This window comes from Denticeps clupeoides, chromosome 7 (assembly GCF_900700375.1).
Source record: "Denticeps clupeoides chromosome 7, fDenClu1.1, whole genome shotgun sequence".
Taxonomy (NCBI): Eukaryota; Metazoa; Chordata; class Actinopteri; order Clupeiformes; family Denticipitidae; genus Denticeps; species Denticeps clupeoides.
Genome location: NC_041713.1, coordinates 3,823,433 through 3,838,169, shown reverse-complemented (window position 1 = coordinate 3,838,169; position 14,737 = coordinate 3,823,433). Strand labels below are relative to the sequence as shown.

The 14,737-nt window shown below is 46.5% G+C and overlaps 1 protein-coding gene across 4 annotated transcripts in view; it reads left to right on the top strand.

Annotated features, from left to right (window-relative positions):
* Nucleotides 1-1,443: 1,443 nt before the first annotated feature.
* The window catches only part of shank1 (SH3 and multiple ankyrin repeat domains 1), a 74,234-nt gene continuing 60,940 nt past the window's right edge, over nucleotides 1,444-14,737 (top strand). For 3 of the 4 annotated variants that reach the window (XM_028985708.1, XM_028985707.1, XM_028985704.1), the window contains exon 1: nucleotides 1,747-1,841. The gene's annotated coding sequence lies outside the window, so the exon portion shown is untranslated. Of the gene's footprint in view, nucleotides 1,658-1,746; nucleotides 1,842-14,737 lie in introns of those variants that run through there. The other variant, XM_028985705.1, reaches the window with a different exon arrangement.

Below are 14,737 nucleotides of genomic sequence, written 5' to 3'. Positions count from 1 at the left end.
AAAAATGTGCAATTTATCAAAAGCGCCTCTTATCTCTCTGGAGGCACAAATCCTCACCGTTCAGTGCCTGTGACCAATTGATGATGAGTGGCTCCTTAGCCTTTGTTTTTTTTTTTTTTTTAATCTTCAAGCCGTTTTTCACCGTGAGCAGTTTAATGGCTCAAAGTGAGTGGCGAGCTGGAATGGATGAATGGCTCCAGTGAGCCAGAGGGCAGAATGGCACCGCTCTCACACCACCAGTCAGCACAACGTGACATTATCTGATACGGGCAAAAGGAACAGGAAATATTGGAGAAATATCCTCTACTAAAGGTCGTGCGTGCTTGTTGCCTTCAAAAGCCAAATGAATGAGGACATAAACAAAAACAATTTGTGAAAATGTTCTCACTGTCCCAGGTTCCTTTCCTACGGTCCCCTATTATGAAAATTTGACTGTGAGATTATTTAACATTTAATATCAGTTCCCCTAGCCTGTCTATGGTCCTGCAGCGCCTAGAAATGGCGATATGTGACAGGTGTTTTGGTCATTCTGCTTCACCGTTCAGAGAATGGCAGCTCAAACGGTCTGATCTTGTCCCCTTATGACGTCGTAATTCTCATTCTTTTTCGGGCCAGAGAATTTCCCACCCCTCCCCTAAAACATTATCTCCACCGACCGTCATGGCTACAAAACGTGCGAAGCATCGCAGTTGCTCGGTGATTGGATGTAAAAATGAGCGCAAATGTCATTTTTCTTAGTTCCGTCATGCAAGACTCCAGCGGGATCATTGTATTTTTCCTGGAAAAATGCCGACACGGCCTTTAAGGCTACAGACACCGAAATCTCGCTGTGGGACTCGCTCAAAGTGGCTGTAATTCTGCACCACGGCTGAATTTCGGAAAGACACTTCTGATACAGTAATACCACCAAGTGGACCACCAAGACCAATATAAAAGCAAAAAATCTTGTGTAATGGGAACCTTTAAGCTCTTAAATGCCATCACACCAACCATGGAGGAAGTTGTCGCTGTACCCCGATAAAACAGGAGGGTGACTGGTGGCTTCTAGCGCCACCTATTTGTGTTAAGAAGAGCTGCAGCCGTGCCCGTCCCTCTCGTGACTTCGTCTGTCAGGTTGTTTGGCTCTGTATCCGGCGCATCGCTAGGTGGGTGGGTGCTAACGACTTGATTATTAAAACTCCCCTCCATCGCTCTTGCGCATTTCATTTCCATCAGATTACTGCACAGCCGCTGATCTCCTCTTTCGGCTTTCCTGCACCCAGAACACCTTCAAACATCAAAAGAAATCCAGCGCCAGGCAGCAGGGGGAAGGGAGGGGTATCTGACGAGGAAGGGGGGAGAGAGAGAGAGAGAGAGAAGCACACACAGGTACTGGGAGGAGGAGGGAGATGAGAAGAAAACCGACCAACCAGCTGAAAGAGAGGCAGAGAGAGAGAGATCAGGGCGCTTTGAACGCGCTACAGGCAAAGGGAGGAGGTGGAGGAGGAGGGAGGGTCGAGAGAGATAGAGAGAGAGAAAGAGAGAGAGAGAGAGTCTGCTTTTCAGCACCGAAGGAAAATCAAAGTGTTACTACCGAGTGGCCACTGGAAGGGAGAGCGAGCATCCAGGATACGCTTCAGCCCCTGCGCCGCCTGGAACGATGGACCCGCCATAAGATGTAATTCCCAAGGTCTCGCTGCTGCTGTTTCCCCCCCCCCATCCATCCCTCCCCCCAAATTGCTCAATCCTTCCATTCTTCTTTTTTTTTTTCTGTCTCTCTCTTTGCGGTCCCAGCTGTTGGATTTTTCTCTTCTTTTTTTTTTTTTCTCCTTTACGAAGGACTGATCACAGAGAGGAAGACAGTAAGTAGGACGCCACTCCTTTTCTCTATGTCTGTGTCTCGTGTGAGGAGCGGGGGGAAAGGGAGCGGGAAGTTCTGTCCCGGAGAGGAGCGAATGGCGGACCGCATCTGGAGTCCGCATGGAGAGGTGGAGGGTGATGGGGCACGGAAAGCGGCAGAGTAGACCTGGACCTCAGCTGCCAAGCGCGGGCCACCGCACACTGTGCCCCAACGGGCGCGCCACAGCCCCCCCCACACACTCCCAAACACACCTGAGCCCACAGCGAGAGGGGGGCCATTCTGTTCACAGGCACCCTCCGTCATTACGCGGGCGTGGGTGCCGGTGGGTCGCGCAAATAATTCTAGGCAAAAAGAGCCGCTGCAGAGCTACCTGGGGAATGGCTGCTTGGACAGATCGGATCTGATCCCCGTCTTGTGCTCCCTCAAATCCAGTTACTTCCTGTACCGCCTATCAAAGTGGTTAGAAATGAAATATCACACACACACACACACACACACACACACACACACACACACACACACACACACACTGCAATATGAGTTGAGTGACTCCTGAGGGAGGTGGGGAGCGGAAGGACTGAGTGGCTCATCACACTCAGCACACAAAGGGAGGACCTAAAATTAGCTACAATGAAGGAATGATTGACAAACCACTAAACTGGAGCACCACTGACGTTGTCCTGTCCAAGACAGATTCCGCGACCTCAATCCTTTACTTTAGCCATCATAATCACACGTGCGCATGGATCTGCTCATATTAGGGCTTCGCCGCATTCATATCAGCGCTTCAGGCTTTGTAGAAGCATCAGAATGTGTTGCAGAAAATATGTCCGTGGTCTGGCCTGCTACAAACATTTTGAACTACATTTTTCTTGAATGCACCTACGTAGGTGTAAGGTTCTTATTGGAACTATTTGAAACCACTTGGACAGTGGTTGTGCCTAGCAGGTAAAGAAACAGGCCCGTAATCGCCAAGGTCCAGTGAGGAAAGTACGCCCCCCCCCAAACCCTGCTCCCCGGGCGCCTGTCATGACTGCCACTGCTCTTTCAGGGGACGGGTTAAATGCAGAGACCACATTTTACCATGTGCACCGGGTGCTGGGCCACGCGACAACTATTCACTTTCACGGCTTTTTTCAAGCAAAGTGAAAGTGATCTTTTTTGCTATTGTGATACAGAGTTAGCACAGCGCACGGTGCAAAATGTGCATCTGTGGACAAATTGTGTCCTCTGCATTTAACCCTTCGCCGTGTGATCAGTTGGCAGCCATGAGAGGCCCGCGGAGTGGGCGAAGTACGTGGGTGCGGTACCTTGGGGAACCTCAGGGGAACCTTGGTGGTCCTGGGATTGACCAGTGCCCCAACTATTCTGAACATTATTATTTTGAAAAAAAAAAAAACTGAGCGAAATCGTTGAGGAAAGAGGAAAAAAGGGAGGGGCGTAACGCGAAGCCTCTTCAGCGGTGAACAACAGCGTCGACATCAAATGCAGACCACATCAATCGCACAGCGAGCGGCCTAACGAGCACATCAGCTCATCCTCCTCACTCACCACAATCTCATCAGAACCGAGGAGAACATGAGGTTTCCCATTTATCAGCATGTCTCCAGCAGACGCCTGCGATTCTTATCTCCGGGTTCGGAATAAGATTTGTGCTCCAAGTCTATATCGATGCTCGACAGGAGCTGCCAAAAATCATGCTGCCTTACCCCTTTATCGAGGGAGTTAAGTGGCACTTTGGTTGAAATTGAGATTTTACTCATTAAAGTACATAAATTAGGTTTTTTTGATTCTTTAGAGAGGATAATTCTTAATAGTTTGATGGTTATTCAAATGCCGCTCTGCTTCTCACCAATCAAAATGTACCAGGGTGTTATCACCATATGAAAAGACCTTTTTTAAAGTAGTTTTAAAGTCAGACCAATACAGCACTTAGGTGCCAGTATAATGCGGTATTTTGGCATATTGACACCCTGTTACCTGGTTAGGGTGTTAAAAAGCTGAATTTGTATATAGCTGGATTTTTGTTGAGTGGCACCCTCTTGGTGACACCTCAAGTGATTGACAGTGACAGTGAAAATGAAATGTCTGCAAATCAATCTTTCCCTCTGAAATAAAAACAGCTGCACATTCTGCCGCCCGTCCCTGAGACCCGTTCACCATATCGATTTTACCACATGTGGTCTGGCCACAAGCTATGGACATATTTGCGGACAGGTTTTGCGGTAATGTTCTGTCACCTTGTAGTACCTTCTTATTGGGCTGGTTGATGGGCAGTGGGGGCCTAGCGGTTAAGGAAAAGGACTCGTAATCGCAAGGTTGTCGTTTCGAATCCCAAACTGCCAAGGTGCCACTGAACAATGCACCGTCCCCACACACTGCTCACTGAGGGTTATGGTTAAATGCAGAGGACACACTTTGTTGTGTCACCGTGTGCTGTGCTGCAGTGTTCCACAATGACGATCACTCCACTCTCACTTGAGTGTCATTTTACTAACGTTGCTTCACATTAAGATTTTTTTCCCCTTCCACCAGGGAAGCCTCTGCTAGTCTGAATGAAACTGCATCTGCCTGATTTGACTGAATCGATATTAATGGCTCGACTCCAATAACACGAACAGAGCATAATGTGCTGCACGTTCCATCACTTTGTTTCGGATTGGCATGTGTTCTAGTTATGGTCTTCAGTTCTATTCATTTTAAATATTCCTCAACACACACACACACACACACACACAGACGCAAAGCGCAAGTTAATTGCCCTTGTGCTGCTCTCCACCACTGCAGTATTTGCCCAACAGAGAGAAATGGCGGAATCTCCTCCAATATTTGCTGTATTGGCTCTTGGGGGGATCGTTGAAAATTGCCAAATTAGCCCACCCGCTTAAGTGCTCCCTCTATCACCCCCCTTCTCCTTCTTGCACCCCCCACCTCATTTTGCCCGCAGTAAACGACTGATCTGGGACAGGCGGCCTCCCTTGCGCGCTGGCCTACTTCAGCATTGTCCTTTTTCTCTCTGTCTTATCCTCCTTCCTCTCTCCATCTGCCTCTGTGGTTCGGGGGCCCTCGGTCCGAGCCGCTGTCTTCATAACGGCTCCATAACGTCTCTGTAGTGATGGGTGTGTCCCTGTAGAAGTGGCACCTTCCCTTCTCTTCTGCTTAGGTTTTTAATGAAGTTATGGAGAGTCAGGTGTCTGAATTGAATGTTTCTCCCAGAGCAGCATGCCCACCCACCAACCCCGTCTCTCATGTCCACTGCAGGTTTAGTAGACAGAGGGATGAAAGACTGGTCCATCAGCTATGGAGCCGTAGCGTGGAGGATAAAACCAGCGCTTTGATGAGGAAGGAGACAAATCATTTAAAGGATCCATGGGAAAAGTCTGTAATGGGTGTGCATATGTCCCATTCCTCTCCCAAAATGCTTTTATGGCCAAATCATATTAATGCTGTTGCGTGTTTTCAGTTTTTATGTGCTGTTGAAAGTACAATTGTGGCTCGCACCCCATTCATTTACACAGGGGCATGGTCTTGATAGCCCAAAATACCAAGTGCCTAGTGCTTAGCTCCAACGCCTGCATGTGGGTCCTGGCGACAGTCTCATTTTTGTTAATTAGAGTGAAGGATTGGCCGGAGTTTCCACTGCTTCTGCGGACAGTTGCCGACTTCAGTGCTAATTGTGCCACAGAGAGATGCAAGAGTGGAGATGGAGCGCATGGGATGCAAAGTCTCCCGGCAGTCACCAGTACATCATCAAAGAATGACTATATATGGACACAGATGCTGTGCGAGGAAGCTGGCTGGCTGGCTGGCTGGCCCGGGATGAGGAGCAGAGGCGCATGCCAGCGCTTAATAGCCTCAGCAACTGATGCAGAGCCGGTGCAACTGCGTGGCCCTCAATGTCTAAAGCTGTGGTGTTCAATGTACTCCGCCTCCCAAAAAATTTCTGCACTCTGAAAGCATTCCTGCCCAGATTACTCGGATCATTTTTATCCATAAGACTTGAACAGGTCAAACACTGTTGAGACAGACACAACACCACCTGCCTATTATATGAATAACATGCCAACAAAAAAGCTGTGGCATGGAATCCACAAGACCTCAGAAGGTGTCCTGTGGTATCTGGTGCCAAGTCGTTGCGCTGCTGTCAGGTGTTTGTCCAGATGCCAAAATAGCCACCGCCTATGAAGTGGTATAACACTATGAAGTGGTATAGTTGGTTAACAATGCTCTTTGGGTAGGTAATAAGTGCATGCGTGCCCCAAGCTGAATTTCTTTCCATAATGCATCCGGCTACCATCTCACCACTCGTCCTCTTGAAAAAAAAAGCATGTTCACTTTTCCACTAAACACCCTGTAGATCAGAGATCAGTCTATTTCGCTCCCTTAGGTGCCAATAACAATGAATGTACTTTTCCCCCACGGTAAGTTCAAGGCATTAGCCCAAGTGTTCATGCATCCCTCCCCATGTTGCAGAGGGCTGGCATTTACATTTACATTTACAGCATTTATCAGACGCCCTTATCCAGAGCGACTTACAATCAGTAGTTACAGGGACAGTCACCCTGGAGCAACTTAGGGTTAAGTGTCTTGCTCAGGGACACAATGGTACCACTAGGCTACTACCACCCCTGGCATACCACCAGACCCAATCTGAAGCAATCCCATTGCCCAGTAGGGCGCAGCTCCACCGTATAAACAGTATGAACAGAGTTTCGCACCATCCATCCAAGCCTGGCGTATCTTTAAAGCTAGCAAATCAATCAGCGTCGGCTTGGCTGGTGCGGCCGATCAGCGTCATCTGAACGAGGCTGGACAGATGCTGTAAGCAGGGTTGCATGAATGGGATCAGCTGCTGCCGGGTGACTGAGCTCATTGACGTCTCTCTTTAGCTTGTTAGCTTGATCTACTTAACAAGCCATGCTGGCCAACCGAGTTGCATCTCAGTATGCTTTGGTCGAGTTACAGCAGTGTCGCTTGGAGTTCCCCACCACTTTTCGCTGATTGGTCTGCCCTTTATACGTAACATTAATGGATATTAATGAGTTGCCATAATTTTCCTGTGCTCCTAAAATGCCACTGTAAGCTAGTGTGATGCGGATGCAGAGAAGCAATTATAATAATGCTGACCTAGTGTAAGATGAGTCCTGTGCATAGACCTTGACATACTCCCTTTTAAATCACAGAAAAGAAGACCCTTTGCTTTTCTGGTATTTTCTGCATTCTTTGTTTACTTTGTTCAGAAGATATAATTGAACTGACTTCTACTGGATGGCAGTGGCTTGGCTCAACTCAGATTGGTAGCTGCAAGTAATATTTCCAGACCAACAAAATCCTGCTCAATATATCATTAAATGTTGAGTGGGATCCTATAAAAGAATCCTAATATCAACAAAAAGTGTCTTTTTTGGGCTGTATTTGAAGAGTGGTAGTAGCCTAGTTGGTAGCACGTTTGCATATAAACCGGAAGATCACAAAGTCCTAGGTTCAAACCCCACTTACTACTATTGTGCCCCTGAGCAATACACTTGAGATTCAAGATTCAAGATTGGTTTATTGTCAGAACAACAGTATACACAGTATACCGTATATTGAAATAATGTTTCACACAGACCCCCCCCATAGTGCAATCATAAAAGAAAAATATGTATATACACACTAACTAAACTATACTAACTCGAAAAGTAAAACCTTTCTGTACAATGAACAGGTTGAACAGAACATAACTGGACAACATCATGTAGGGCACTTGTAAGGGGATATGTTGGATATTTCAAACAGGACACACAAGACAAAAATGTGCAAAAAGACTTGAGATGAGCAAAGATCAGGTGCATAAGGCTGGAAGTGTATTCTTGTTGAGTTTAACAGTGTTCTGTTGATGGCAGTGCATTGAGAGCTCTTAACCCTGAGTGTCTCCATGAGGACCGTCACTGTATCTTCTGATTGTAATTCACTCTGGATAAGAGCGTCTGAAAAATTCCATAAATGTAAGAGACTGCGTACCATCCAACATACTGCAGACAAATCCACTGTCATGTGAGGTAGTGGTGGCCTAGTGGCTAAGGAAGAGGACATAAAAGGGTTACGAGTTCAAATCCTGAACTGCCAAGGTGCCACTGAGGTCCCCTTGAACAAGGTACTGTCCCCAGACACTGCTGCCCACTGTTCACTAAGTGTGCTGGGTTAAATGCAGAGGACACCCGTGTTGTGCCTGGTATCCATCACAATGACAAAACCACTTTCCACAATGACCATCACTTTCACCAGGTTTTTGAATATTGCACCTTTTTTTAGGATGAATGAAGCTGCTTTCGTCCTAGGGCACCCTGGTAGGTGAAACGGTCTCATACAGTAATGGTGGTAATAGCAGGATTTCTCTTACCAGCAGTTAGCAGTCTGTTTCCCCACATTTCTTGTCGTACGTCAGCAGTACCTGGCATTATCCACAACTGAGTCAAACAGAATTGAGCCAGAACCATGGCATGGTGCAGGAAGCCATGTATACACTATAGCCGCATATAATGTCCAGAGCAGATGGAAGACATGTAGTGCTGGCGCCATTGATAATGACATGTAACGTCGTTGAGTCAGCCAATGACTTTGCAGCCATGGCGTGCGTGATCTAAGAGTGCAAAATGGGTACTGGGAATATCGCAAGATATCTCTGTGTTACTGTGTGCCTTTGTGGGTGTGTAAGTGGGCAGAGATGGCATACAGCTTGCAGAACATTTTCTCATATTCGGAAAGGCCATTTTGGGCCAGGTGAAAATCTGTATTCTTTTGCTTTTGTGGCCTAGGTATCCATTTGCAATCTCTCTTCGTGGAGAGTGGCTGTGCTCAGGGATTAAATGAAGTTGAACTAAAACCCAGCCTGACCCAAGCAGTAAGGATGTATGGGGGGGTCGATAATTGAACATAAAGCCGTTAAATAGATTGAATCAAGGCGATGATGCATGATGGTTCCATCACCTCCAAAATCCCATTTCACCCCCTTTGCCTGTGACTGCCAGCTTGCCGTGGTTTTCTCGCTGTGCCTTCTGAATAAGAGGGGTTTATGCGCCTCAGCTCTCACGCAGAATCATTTGGCTTCTTGGCATCGTAGAGCTATTTGACTGCCGGGCTCAGAGGAAATCTGTGACGCCGTTGCTCTGTGTGTAACCAATTGCTCTGGTTGTAACGCTTTCTTCTGGATGGGTCTCCCTGGTCATTTTGGTCAGGGATGTTCAGACTCTTCATGGCCTGTATTTTCCCAGCATTATATCAGCTGTAGTGAGTGGGGTCTGTTTACTAATGGAATGAGAATGGTTGGTGTTGTAGGGTGCCTGGTCACACTTTTGTGACGTCCACTGACATTATCTGTGTACATGGCTTGAAAATACCTGGGCATGTAACGTATCACGTTGTAAGTCGCTCTGGATAAGGGCGTCTGCCAAATGCCGTAAATGTAAATGTAAATGTATTGACAGGAGGCAGTTCAAATCTGAGATGTAAACTCTGAGAACTGTCAATCATGCACACGGGCTCCTCCCCCTTTTAAACATTCTTTACAAAGTACAAAGATCATCTTCTGGATTTCAAGAATACAGCTCTTGCTCTCTGCATGCTCCTCTCCTCTGTGTGACTGCCCTGAGCTGGTGTCCTTGCTGGACCGTGAGGCCTGCAGCCATTCAGCTGGCTCAGGAGGAAGGGGTTACCTGGCATGGGCTGCCAGGGTGGGAGCACCGTGCACTCAGTAGCTGGGTTGGCCGGGCCAGCTCACTGCATTAATAATGCCGCTGCCGGTATTTATAGCAACAGCGGCGGGGCTGTGAATGGGAGATGATAGATGAGAAATCCTCCCTCTTCCCCGTCATGGCCGGCCACAGAGGCTGCGGCCGGCCATGACTAACAGCTGCAGAAATAGCTGTCTCGCACACACACACACACACACACACACACACACACACACACACACTCAAATTTGTTCATTCACACAAACATACACTCACACATTGTTCTTTTCATCTCCTACATTCATCGATTTCAAACCACAGCAGGATCGGGGTGCTGCCATTTCATCCTGCTAGTCTCATAACGTGTTAAAATCCTCCTAACTTTGTACATTGTATTGTATTAGGGCAGTCCTTGTTATTTTCCGTTACACCCGTCAGGAACATTTAGCCCTCAACAAAATGGTGTTGCCTTTAAAAAAACGTTAATGGCCGCGGTGGCCTTATAGGAACGTTAATTATCGCGATTATTAATATTACTACTACTTCTTAATAGGTTTTGTAAAACAGGTAAATTCATGTGGGCTTGTTGTAATGCCAACTAGTTTTAGGAAACACTTTTTTTTTGTGTAGCCCCCTGGATGAATGGCGTAGTCACAATGAAGCCAAGCGCTATCTATCGGGAGACTTCCATTTGTCTCATTATCTAAGTCTCTCTCCGCCGGCGGCGGCTTGTTCACTACACTTCGTACGTCCCGCGCACTCTTGTTCGGTGCAACGAAAGGAAAAAAAAAACCTACTCCCTGTGGCAAAATATGCTCTTAATATTTGAGAAACACTGCATTAGGGAATGGAATGGGGACACACCAAGGTGCCAAATATGTCAGCTGTGATGAGTATTTTGTCCAACTTATTGTCATTAGCACTGAGGCGAGAGTGGGTTTCACCAACCAGATTTTACGCCACTCAAATGATAATAAATAAATAAAGTGAAGTGATTGTCACATGTGATACACAGCGGCACAGCACACGGTGCACACAGTGAAATTTGTCCTCTGCATTTAACCCATCACCCTGAGTGAGCAGTGGGCAGCCATGACAAGCGCCCGGGGAGCAGTGTGTGGGGACGGTGCTTTGCTCAGTGACACCTCAGTGGCACCTTGGCGGCTCGGGATTCGAACCGGCAACCTTCTGATTACGGGGCCGCTTCCTTAACCGCTAGGCCACCACTGCCCCAAGAATTCACAAGAATAACTGTTCACAAGAATAACTGTAAGTAAGGGCCACTTGTAATTAGTACTTTGTTCACATATAGCAGCCTGGATTACATATTACTGTGGAAAATTAGGAAAAGCATCGGGAATCATTTTCCTCTCATTTCGGTTAGGGCTCGCCACAGAGGATCAATCGGCATACAACCTTCCTGACGCAACTCTCCCCGTTCACCCGGGCTGTCACGTGTGTCCCCTGTGGCGGGGTTTAGGCAACATTTCCGGAACGCTGGAGTGAATATTGGTGTGAAACGGCAGCCAGCGCTCCGACTCCCTTCCTCATGCAACCGGCTCTTTGAAGGGAAGAGTAGAGGTCCATAATATTTCACACTGAACACGTGCCGATTCATGGCCGGATTCATGGCCAAAGGGATGTTTTGTGGCTCACCTGACGCATGTGTCGTGATTTCCTCAACGTCTGTGTTTTCACTCCGTATTCGTGTTTTCTTATTCACAGAGAGTGAAGGTAGTGTGGCTCTGGCTGAGGTGTGCTACATATTTAAAATAGAAGCTCAGACTTCTTATCGCTGACCTTATTTCCTTTCATCAGCCTGCCCGTGTGCTCCGTTAAACAAAATTCTTCGACGTTTTGTGACTTTTCGGCGCTTTGCCTGGTTTAAAACCAGCTCAAGTCCATATATTATCAAGAAACTCGCACTGCTGGGTATTTAATTAGTCTGACAGTGGATTAAATTCGGATTTTTATCTTCCCTTTTTTTGTTGCAGCGCAAACAAGTTCCCAGCGAACATCCTCCCCTCCTCTTTAGGGTACGCTGAATAATTTACAGTGCAAACACAATTAAAAGGTGAAGGACGTGCAAGAAGGTGCTGAAGAGAGAGGGATTAGGCAGGAGGGCAGAGAGAGGGAAGGAAAGAAAAGAAGGGTAATCATGAATACTAAACAAGAAGGGGAAAGTAGAAACGTTTGATGTGGGGCCATATTGATCGGCCTACAAATATAAGATTAGGGTGGTAAGAAATATCAGTGCGCTCTCTCTCCCTCTCTCTCTCTCTCTCTCTCTCTCCCTCTCTGTCCGACAGTGTGAATGCATTAACTCTGATTTCATCTCTGGCTTCCAGGCATTTGCCTCATTGCTTATCGAGAGCGCGGGTTCCCGGCCACCGGACAGCGTCACCCGATGCCACCAGTTATGATATCAAAGTCTCTGAGTCGTACTGTATTCCAGCTCCCTTAATTTAATGATGTCGTGTGATCTAGCCTACGGTGGATGTTTTATTAGTGTTGGCAGGAGGCGGAATTTTGGGGGTGGCTTCTTCTTGAATGGGAAGCACAGATGTTGTCAGACCCATCGGAGCAAATGCTGCTGCATCTTGTACAGTCACGCGTGACGGACCTTTAAGATAAGGGCCAGGAGGGAGTATTTCCTTCTTTCATGTTAATCCCCGGTTTGCCAGCTCACCGGAGAGCTCCTGCCACAGGGTGTGGAATCAGGAACCAGCATCAAGATCAGCACGGCCCGTCAAAATCCGGCGACGAGGGACCAGTGATCTCCGGTTTCTCTTGGCTGTCAGAGCAGTGCTTCGGTCCTTCAAGGAAAAAATAAACCCAACTTGATGGGAAGAGATCCTGATCCTGAATGCTGAGGAGGAATATGGTGGCAAATGGCTGGTGTAAAACCTGATTAACGCATGATGGGCTGTTTCTGAAGGGTTTTGCGCTGCCCTAGTTGTGCCAATTCTGAGGGTTACTCATATTCCTGAAGCAGAACTGTTTATTATTACTTTAATAACTGTAAAGCTATGGACCGACACACCGGAGAGTTCTGTGCCATTTAGGGTCGGTCAGTTATAGGCCTTGTGTCACAAACAACATTTCCATCAACCTGAATTTACTTTCTAGAGAGAAGGAGGACCCACAATTCAATTGCCAAATACAACGTTGTCTAGGGCTTTTTGATATGGCAAAAAAATGATGCCAGTATGAGAGTGACGTTTGGGGTGTCCCAGCATGCTCTACAATTGTGCAAATAAAAACAAAGGGTTGATTTTGTACACTGGTTCTTTTTATCGGAAAATTGGTTGGTGTTCTTTCTTACTGTGTGGCATGTGGGCATCTTGAAATGCATGTCACACGGTCGGTCTGGGAGAATTCTGATCAAACTGCCGGTTAGGATAGCGCATCTCTCAGCACAGAGACAGTCATTAATAGCGTCCCCAGCGGGAGAGTTAATCCACAACTTCACGAAGGTAACCGAACCAGAACCGGAGCATCACAGATTTCATGTTCCCACTGTGAACGCTGACAGATGGGTTCTCGCAGTTCCATTCTCGTTTCCTACACGTACATTTTACTAGATTTTGTATGGTAAATATTTTAATAAAAACTGTAAGAATGTGTTAAAGACTGTTTTCTGCTTTCCCCTCCATTTTGAACTCGTACACAGCAGGAACAGCGTTTAATATTTTAGCACCACGTTCCCAGACTTCCTTTGTTCACAGTACATTTTAACACAGCAATAAAAGATTCCTGAATCAGAAAAACACGCTCCCTAAAAAGGAGAAATCCACCAAAATCGAACAGAGAAAAAGAGACACGAGTCGGTGAACGTCACACACTGCAGAAAGCGCATTTAATTCATTGCACTGTACTGTTGTACAGACTGGGGGGAGACACAGTAAATCTTCTGTAGCGCTAATCATCACATATCGTAATGACGCTTCATAAAACATGACAGGATGAGGTACTCAGCGGCATCAAAACCATAGTCCAAATGTCATGCGTTAAGCTGCGATTAAAACAAGCTGTCTCCGGGCTTCCAAACGCCATCGGGTCTTCATTTGACTTCCAAATGAATAACAAGCTGATTTGTGACATTTGGAATGCAGTAAAGCACCTTTATAGGGCTGTATTTTAACAGCAGTTGGTACAAATACTCATGTTTGCCTTTTCATTTTGTTCTGTATCAGAATGGCCAACCTCGTATCAGATCTAAAAACGAAAAAAGCTCTGCAAAATCTTAAATGAGATTGGGTGGGCGGGGCTAAAATACTCCATCCAGCCAGCAGGAGGCGACATATTTTTTACTGTTCAGAAACAATGCAGAGCAAAGCAGAGCAATAATCAGAATTTCTGAGGAGCGTTCGGTGGACAGGATTAAATGACAAAACATCTAGGAACAAAAGTTTGTATCGTTATTCAGGTTATGCTAGCAATCTTTCTTTTTTTACTGAATGCTGAAAAGCTGTAGCTAAAATTGACTCTAAAATGATTTAGCAATCGGCCCAGAAATATGGACTTTCGAGAGATTAATTTGCTACTGCTAATTATCCAGTAGAACTTTCTAGTTTGCTCAAACTCATTTGCATTAGCACAGAAGAGGAAGAGTGAGTGCTTGATGTGACACGCCTGTAAAACCTGCTCATTCATTGCTTCTCCAAGATCAGTAGGCCTCTGACTGACAGCCGAGACCAAATCCATCCTATTCCTTCTGAGTTCAGTTTCCGACCCTCCCCTCCACTTTTGCTTTTCTTCCAGAAAGCCGAAAAGGAAAAAAAAAACGACGATGGGATGTGAAAGGAAGGAGAGTCATGTGGCTGTCAGCACCCGCGGCGGTGGAGCAGATCTCGCCTTTAATATTTCAGATTGCATGTATGCTCAGTCTCCGCCCTCCTCACAGCAACTTGGCCGTTAAGTATTCATGAGCCTGGCCCATCCAAATTAGCTAACGGCTCATCAGCAGCGTGGGCTGTGATGTCACCAACTGCTGTGGCACTTTTTTTTTTTTTTTTTAAATGATTGTCTTTGTGAAACACACAGCAAGCACAGCACATGGTTCTTGTAATGAAATGAACCCTCTGCATTTAACCATCACCCTTAGTGAGCAGGGATTTGAGCCAGCAACCTTCCGATTACAGGAGGTCTGTTTCCTTTGTGAAAGTGAAAGTCAAGTGATTGT